Here is a 9,303-nt window from a genome sequence, read left to right on the forward strand (position 1 = left end):
TGAGAAGCTTGCTTCATAAGAGGAGAATTTTAAAGGGGTAGAAAATAGTTATCAGGAATACTTCACCTAGGCCATGATGAAGACTAATGAAATATCCTCCCTAGAGCAAGCATTTATTATCGCTTTTTAATTAAGCTCTGTAGAGTTAATCTACTGACCTCAAAAGCACTGGGCAATTGCTTTATTATTCTGACTCCTAACTTAAATAATTGCTTATGTAGAGAGTCGAGAGTGTATTCTATTATATATGGGTCAATTATTACGAGTTTCCTGATTAAAGGAGCAAGCATATATAGTCACAGTTATTCTGGTCAATATTCTTCCTCATCTTCCTCACAGACTAGCTGATTTATAGATGTATTTCCTTATCTACTAAAATAAAGCCACACGTAATAATCTAGGACAGCTTATAGCGCTCTTCATCTTTCCTTTAATTGATACGAGGTATTACTGAGATTTGGTGACTGTTTCTAATCTAGTGCTGCTGGATCTGAGAACCCAAACAGGACGCATGGAAGGAGAAGGCAGAGGCTGTCTCCAAGAACACACAAGTCTGAATTAGGACAAAGAGAGATAGTTTAAGTTCAATTCCTACCTGATTGTAACACTAACACTTAGTGTGACAAAAAAAACGAGACTGGAAAAAGACTTTGAAATGTTAAAAAAAAAAGCAAGGGACTTCTTCTCTAACTTACAGATAAAACTATTTAAAGTGTACACACACAGAACTAGGCAAAGATGACCATACCCTAGTGTTTTTGGTAAGTCAAGCATCATGACACTAATAAAACCTCCTAAGAATCTTGGCCGGGCGTGGTGGCCTACGCCTGTAATCCCAGCACTTTTGGAGGCTGAGGCGGGCAGATCACGAGATCAGGAGATCAAGACCATCCTGGCTAACACGGTGAATCCCCATCTCTCTACTGAAAATAAAAAAAATTAGCTGGGCGTGGTGGTGGGCGCCTGTAGTCCCAGCTACTCAGAAGGCTGAGGCAGGGGAATGGTGTGAACCCAGGAGGTGGAGCTTGCTGTGAGCCGAGATCGCGCCACTGCACTACAGCCTGGGCAACAGAGCGAGACTCCGTCTCAAAAAAAAAAAGAGAATCTGTAATAAGGCCAATCCCCTTTTTTCTCTATGTTCTGAGAACATAAAAACCATGGTTACTAGAAGCAAATTCTGTGACTGATACTGGAAATATCATAAATCTTCTTTCCACTCCATTCATAAGTGTTCAAATAACCAAACAGGTGTTAAGAATAGAAGAAATCTCAGGATCCTTCTACTCCAGAGCATTACCTCTTCTATGTGTTTTATATCCAAATCTCCTATTAGAGTCTGAATTCTTGGGACCCTAAAGGATGGTCATTTTATTTACTCTCTTATTAAACTGAAAATGTAGTAATTTCAACTAACACCCTGACTAGAGTTATTGGCCAAACAACTAAGAAAGCATCTAAGGAAAAAGGGTCCTTGAGAAGTGCCTGAAGAAAAGGTAACCCTGAAGCAGGAAAAGAGGGAAGATTTTTAAATGCCCCTACAAAGGCCATTTAATCACAATTTTGCTGAAGGCTCACCCTGGGCATTAAATTCTCCAGTGTCATTCTTTATGAGTGAAGGGGTTTGTGAACCTCCCTATCAATCAATGGTTCTCAAATTTAGCAAGCACCAGAATCATCTGGAGGGATTGTTAAAACACAGACTGCTGGGCCCGATCTCCAGAATTTCTGACTCAGTAGGTATAGATTGGAGCCAAAGAATGCGTATTTCTAACAATTTCCTACGTGATGCTGATGCAGGGACCACATTCCGAAAACCACAGCTTTATATTACCGTTATCTTTCACAAAGAAATCAGATGCTATATTCTATAGCCCCACATTTACATCTATAAATTAGGCTGCAGCTCCTCTGGGCTTGTTTCTTTATCCATGAAATTAGGAGGTTGAGCTAAAAATAATCTCTAAAATCTAATCTAAATGTTTTTGATTCCAAGTTAGATAGCACTGGCAGTAATAATGATGCAATTATAATATCTTATATCTATAGAACCCTTTGCTTCATTTGTAAAGAGCTTTTTCATGTGCAATTTATCAGTCACTGGATTCTCACAACCATGTGAGATAAACAGAATCCTTTTGGAAAGTGAGGTACAAAGAAGATTGTGCTTTGCCAAAAGTTGTATGACTAATAGATGGGAAAGCCAGACCTAGGGCATGATTATCTAACTCTTCCTTCTGGAAATAATACACTGTTCTGAGTTCCACCGTACCCTGACAAGCAAAAGGTTCTGATGACATTCTTCCCTTACAAATAAGATCAGTAATCTGTCATTTCACCAGAGCAGAGGCTCTTCACCCAGATATCCATGTGGCTTGCTCCTTAATGTCTTCAGGATTCTGGTTAAATTACACCTTATTAGAGAGACCTTCCCTGGCCACCCAGTATAAAAAAACAACCATTTCTCCCTACCCTGCCAGTTATGCTTCTTATCTCCTTGATTTGCATCATATCTGTCCATGGCACCACTTAACCAGTAATTTATTTGTTTAATATCTGTCTCCTTCTGCTAAAATATAAGTTCCATAAGGGCAGGGACTTTGTTATGCTCACTGTTGAATATCTGATGAACATTGACTGACATGTAATGGGTGCTCAAGAAATATCCATGGGGTGAATGAATAATAAGAACTTAACCTGTGCCATGCACAGTGCTAGGTATCTTACACATACTATCCATAAGTAAATCCTAAAGCAGTGTATATTTTAACACCTTTTCCTCAGTAATTGATGAAACTACAAAAAAAAAAAAATCTACAAGGGATCTTCCACTTCCAGGAAGAAAGAGTATTTGTACTTTTCCCTATTCCTCTCATTAAGTACAACAAAAAACCCTGGGCATTATACATAAAACTTACAAGTTTTATGTATAATGTATAAGATTCTGTATAATAATTCCAGAATCTCCAGATTCTGGAAGATGGAGAAAAGATGGAAAAGCCAGGGATCTGATATGGTTTGGCTGTGTCCCCACCCAAATCTCATATTGAATTGTAGTTCCCATAATCCCCACGTGCCATGGGAGGGAGGTAATTGAATCATGGGGGTAGTTACTCCCATGCTGCTGTTCTCATGACAGTGAGTGGGTTCTCATGAGATCTGATGGTTTTTTAAGGGGTTTTCCTCCTTTTGCTTAGCACTTATCCCTGTTGTCACCATTTGAAGAAGGACATGTTTGCTTCCCCTTCTGCCACAATTGTAAGTTTCCTGAGGGAAAAATGGTTTCCTGGACTGGGTCCAGGGCCCTGCTGTGTGCAGCCTTGGAACTTGGCGCCCAGTGTGCCAGTCACTCCAGCCATGGCTAAAAAGAGCCAAAGTGCAGCTCAGGATGTTGCTTCAGAGGGTGCAAGCCCTAGTCCTGAAGAACTGTGAGTCAATTAAACCTCTTTCCTTTATAAATTACCCAGTCTATGATATGTCTTTATTAGCAGCATGAGGATGAACTCATACAGGACCTCAGGACCCAAGGAATGACACAAATTCCCTGAGTTTTCTTTTAGACTTATATGCCCCAGACTTGGAACTGAAGAAGCAGACAATACAGAAACCCAAGTAGATGAAGATTTTAAAAGCCCAACAAAGGCATTTCTCTTTAGACATTGGACAAAGAAACAGGCAGCCTAGCAAGACAGAAAACTTAGACAATAGCTTTTTAGACAACAGCTTCTCTAGTGGAATCAAACAAGAGAGAATAAGATGGTGACCCCTGCCCACCCCAGCAAAAGATGAGTGGAAAGCCTACACTTCTGCCTTTATGAGGCTATAAGATGCCCAACACCTGCACTAGAGGATGATGATGCCAACCAAGCAGAAAAATGGGATTTTCATCCCTGCTGGTCAGTAATGCCCTCCTACTTTATATCAGTAGTGACAACATTGGGATCTTTGACTCCCACGCACTGGGAGTAACAAGGCACCCCTTGTCCTTCCCACCATCAGAGGAGGCCTAGAGGAAAGTCAGCACTTTCACTGTTGCTCAGTGGTAATGAGTTTACCCCCATGCAACAGTAATGAAAAGATACTCCCCATTCAAGTGCTAACAGAAGGGAAACTGGACTTTCAACTCTATCAGGAAGCAGTAAGGTAGCATCACCAGCCCTGCTTCCTGTATTAGTCTGTTCTCACGCTGCTAATAAAGGCATACCCAAGACTGGATAATTTATAAAGGAAAGAGGTTTAACTGACTCGCAGTTTCACGTGGCTGGGGAGGCCTCACAATCATGGCAGAAGGCAAATGAGGAGCAAAGTCATGTCTTACATGGCAGCAGGCAAGACAGCTTGTGCAGGGCAACTCCCATTTACAAAAACCATCAGATCTCGTGAGACTTATTCACTACCACAAGAACAGTATGGGGGAAACCAACCCCATGATTCGATTATCTCCACCTGGCCCTGACCTTGACATGTGGGGATTATTACAGTTCAAAGTGGGATCTGAGTGGGGACACAGCAAACCATATTACTTCCCTTATTAGAGAAATGTAATAGAAAGCCAATTGAAGGGTTTAAATAAGATCCGGATTCCAAGAACAATACAAAAATGCCCAAGTTTCAACTGAAAATCACTCATTATGCCAAGAAAATCTCACACTGAATGAAAAGAAGATAAATGAGTTAAAAAAGCCAAAACCAAGATGATAGAGATGTCAAATTATCTGACAAAGATTTTAAAACAGACATAACAAAAGTGCTTCAAAGAGCAACTATGAACATGCTTGAAACAAATGGAAAAACAGAAAGCCTCAGCAAATAAAAAGAAGACACTAAAAAAAGTGGAAATTTTAGAACAGAAAAATACAATAACTGAATTAAAAAGTTCAGTGGGTGGGCTCAACAGGAAAAAGAAGTGGACAGAGAAATCAGTGAGCTGGAATAAGAATAATTGAAATAATCCAACCTGAACAACTGAAAGCAGTGGATGAAAAAAAATAGTAGACAGAGCCTTAAAACAAATGATCTAACATTCATGTTATTAAAGTGCTGGAAGAAGAGGGTGGGGCTGAAAAGTACTTAAAGGAATAATGGCTGAAAACTTACAAATTTGTTAGGAAACATAAACCTACAGATTCAAGAAGGAGTTTATCCACACAAGACAAACTCAAAGAAATCGACACCTAGGCATATCATTAACTTCTAAATACTAAAAGTAAAGCAAAATCTTAGAAGCAGCCAGAGAAAAATGACATCTTACCTATAGGAGAAAAACAGTTTAGATGACAGGGGATTTCTCATCAGAAATCATGAAGGACAGAAATAAATGGTACAATATTTTTCAGTAGCTGAAAAAAAAATGTCAACTCAAAATCTTATGTGCAGCAAAAATAAGCTCCAGGAATGAAAGGGAGATCAAGACATTCTTAGATTAAGACTATTTTAAGTCTTAAACCTAAGTCTTAAATCAAGACTATGAGAATTGTCACCAGCAGACCTACCCTAAAAGAATGGCTAAAGGAAAGTCTCTAAGCAGAAAGGAAAAAAGTGAATAAAGAAACCTTAGAACATCAAAGAGGAAAAAAACATGATAAGCAAAAATAAAAGTAGGTAGAAAAGGTTTTTTGTTCTTGAGTTTCCTAAATTATGTCTGATGATTGAAACAAAAATTATATCACCTTCTGGTGTGGTTCTAAAAGTATACAGAGGAAATATTTAAGACAATTACAAACTGGGAGGGTAAAAGGACTTACAGGGAGGTAAAATTTCTATGTTTCACTTGAACTGATAACATGACAACAGAAGACAGTGATGAGACACACATAATGTAATACCTAAAGCAAACTACTAAAAATGACATACAAAGAAACATATACACACATACATACACGTGCTATAGGGAGGATTGACTTCCAGCATGACAGCGTGAGGAGCTCCACCAATCCTCTTCCCAGTGAAATAGGTGAAAATTATCTTAAACAAAACAACATTTAAAGTCTCTGTAAATGGTTCTAAAGAAACAGAAAAGGAAAAAACATCTATCAAGAAAATCTACGCAAATTCAGTAAGAAAGGTAAGGTTCTGTGGTATTGAACCAAAATCACTTCCTGCCTCTTACCATCCCAGCACAGAGAGGTGGGACTCCACTCCAGATTGCTACAGCCAACCACAGATTTCCTTTCCCTTGAGCTCCCAGTCAGAGGGCTTTCTTTCTAGAAAGTGCAAGACATTAATATTTTTCATCTCACCTCCAGCTACCCATTTCTGAGGCTAAGACCCGAGCAAGTGTGATTGAAAGGCTTAGGCTCTCTTTTCTGCCCAGCTACCACTCAAGGAACAGAAGCTCTACCCTGGGTGCTGAGAATATTGGGGCCCTGATCACCCTTGACCTGACTTATGAGGTGGAGGTTCCACACCAGGAGGGACAAGCCAAGAGGGCCTTAGGCTGCTGCTCATCCCCACCAAGTGCTCAGCTCCCAGAATGGAGGTGTCAATCAGAAGATTAAAATTGTCTCCACCACCAGCTCCAAAGCCCTGGCTCAGATTTTGCCTAAGGGGAGAAGTGAGTCATAAAACAGAGCTCCTAATCTTTGCCCAAAGGAACTGATTTCATTTGCAACAGAAAGTAGAGAAATTAAAACCCAAGTGCACTTTCAAGAACAGGGTACACTGTGGTAAAAACAAATTGCCATGAAATTAAAGATATAGGCTAAACTGTATGCCAGCTAGTTTTTAGGAGAGAACCAGGTAATAAGATAGCTGGGAGAAGTCCCCCTGGGATCAAAACAAATATTAAACACTGACCTCAGAAATTATGTTTTCAAAGGAGGTAGAATTTGATTGGATTAGTTCATAGAACAACTTATGCCCAAAGGAATTATTAAAATCAATAAAGCTATTGGCCACCAAGTAGTGGAGTTTGACATCTGGGTGTGGTCAGGGAAAGAGAGGAAGAGAGCCCTCTCAAAACCACTGTCATCACAGGGTGGCAGTGGGCATACCAAAGCTGCACCTCCCTGAGGAGCAGTATCAGAAGCTTTAAACTGTGGGTGGGAAACAAACTTCACTAAAATAAACCAGCCAGTTAAAAACAAATATTCTTGTGCTGACAAGAATAAGTTTCAGTGTTTGATAACAAAGGGGGCTGACTCTAATTAACAACAGTATATTGTACATTTCAAAATAGCTAGAATAAAATAACGGAAATGTTCCCAATGCAAAGAAATGAAAAATATTTGAGGTGATGGATATCCCAAATACCTTGACTGGATCATCACACAGTGTATTCATGTATCAAAATATCGCATGTACTCCATAAATATGTACAAATATTATGTACTAATTTTAAAAATAATTAAAATTTTTAAAAATAATAAAGGTAATAAAGAAATTGTTTAATAACAAATAAGTAAGAAAATAAAACTGACAATCCCTGGAGAGGGCAACACTACCCAAGGTTGCTATAATACATTATCTAAAATGTCCAGTTTCCAACAAAAAATTATGATACATGCAAAGAAATAAGAGAGCATGATCCATACACTGAAAAAATCAGGCAACAGAAACTGCTTGTGACAGCAATCAATGTTGAATTTAACAGAAAAAGATATCGAACTAGTTATCATAAACATTTTCACAAAAATAAAGAGAATATGATGAAAGATGTAAAGGAAGGCATAATGACAATGTCAGATCAAATAATGTCTATCAATAAAAACGTAGAAATTATCTTAAAAAAACAGAATTGTCGAGTTGAAAGTATAATAAATGAAATTTTTAAATTCACTAGAGGAGCTCAACAGGAAATTTAAATTGGCAGAAGAAAGAATAAGTGAACTCGAAGAGAGATTGATAAAGCTTATGAAAGCCAAAGAACAGAGAGGGAAAAAAGAATAATAAAAAATGAAAGAGCCTCAAAGAAATGTAGGACACAATTAAGTACACCGATATACACAGTGAGAATACCAGAAGGAGGGGACAAAGAGAAAGGAGCAGAAAAAATATGCAAATGTATAATGGATGAAAACTCCCTGAATTTATTGAAAAACAATTATCTATACATCCAGGTAACTCGATGAACACCAAGTAGGATACATGCAAATAGATCTATAGATACATCATAGTAAAAATGCTGAAAATTAAAGACAGGGAGAAAATCTTGAAAGCAGTGAGAGAAAAATGACTCATTACTTATAAGAGAACAGTATGATTAGCAGTCGACTTCTCAGCCGAAATAATAGAGGCCAGGAGAAATAAATAACATATTCAAAGTGGTCAAAGACACACACACACACACACACACACACACACACACATCAACCAAAAAATCTTATATCCAGCAAATCTATCTTTCAAAAGTGAAGGTGAAATAAACAGTTTCCCAGATAAAAACTGAGAGTATTTGCTGACAGCAAACCTGCTTGATAAGAAATACTAAAGGAAATTCTTCAAGCTGACCGCAAGTAACTCCTGACAGCAATTCATATCCACATAAAAAAAGGAGTACCAGAAAATGTAAGTATGTAATTACAAGACAGTATAAATGCATATTTTTTCTCCTTTCTTCTCTTAACTGACTTAAAAAGCAATTGTATAAAATAATACATATACATTGTATGGTTGGGCCTGTAACATAAAGAAATGTAATATATGTGTAACATACTTGCCAACATAGCATAAAGGAGTTGTGTGGGAACAAAGCTGTACTGGGCTAAGGAAATGACTATAAATAGTAAAATAATAACTTTAACAATGTACTGTTGGGTTTGTAACATTAAAAGCTATAGGTAACAGTAATATGACAAAAATGGGGAAAAATGGAATAGAGCCATGTAGAAGTAACTTTTCTATATGTCGCTAGAATAAAACTAGTATGAATCTGAAACTGGTTCTGATAAGTTAAGGTTTACAGTATATGGTAAACTCTAGGGTATCTATTAAAAAAATATAGTGAAAGGAGTGGGCATGGTGGCTCATGCCTCTAATCCCAGCATGTTAGAAGGCCAACGTGGGAGGGTTGCTGGAAGCCAGGAGTTCAAGACCAGCATAGGATATAAAGTGAGAACCCATCTCTATAGAAAAATTTCAAAATAAAATAAAAATATAGTGAAAGAATTACTAAAAAGTTAAAATGCTACATTAGAAAATTTTCAATGCAAAAGGAAGCAGTAAGAAAGAAAAGAGGAACAAAAAAGGCATGAGACATATAGGAAATAATTACAACTATACCAATAACAGCACTAAATGTGAATCAATGTGAATGTGAATTAAGCAGTCCAATCAAAAGCCAGAGATTGTCATAATGTATAAAAATAT

The sequence above is a fragment of the Nomascus leucogenys genome, chromosome 19, assembly GCF_006542625.1.
Source record: "Nomascus leucogenys isolate Asia chromosome 19, Asia_NLE_v1, whole genome shotgun sequence".
Lineage (NCBI taxonomy): Eukaryota > Metazoa > Chordata > Mammalia > Primates > Hylobatidae > Nomascus > Nomascus leucogenys.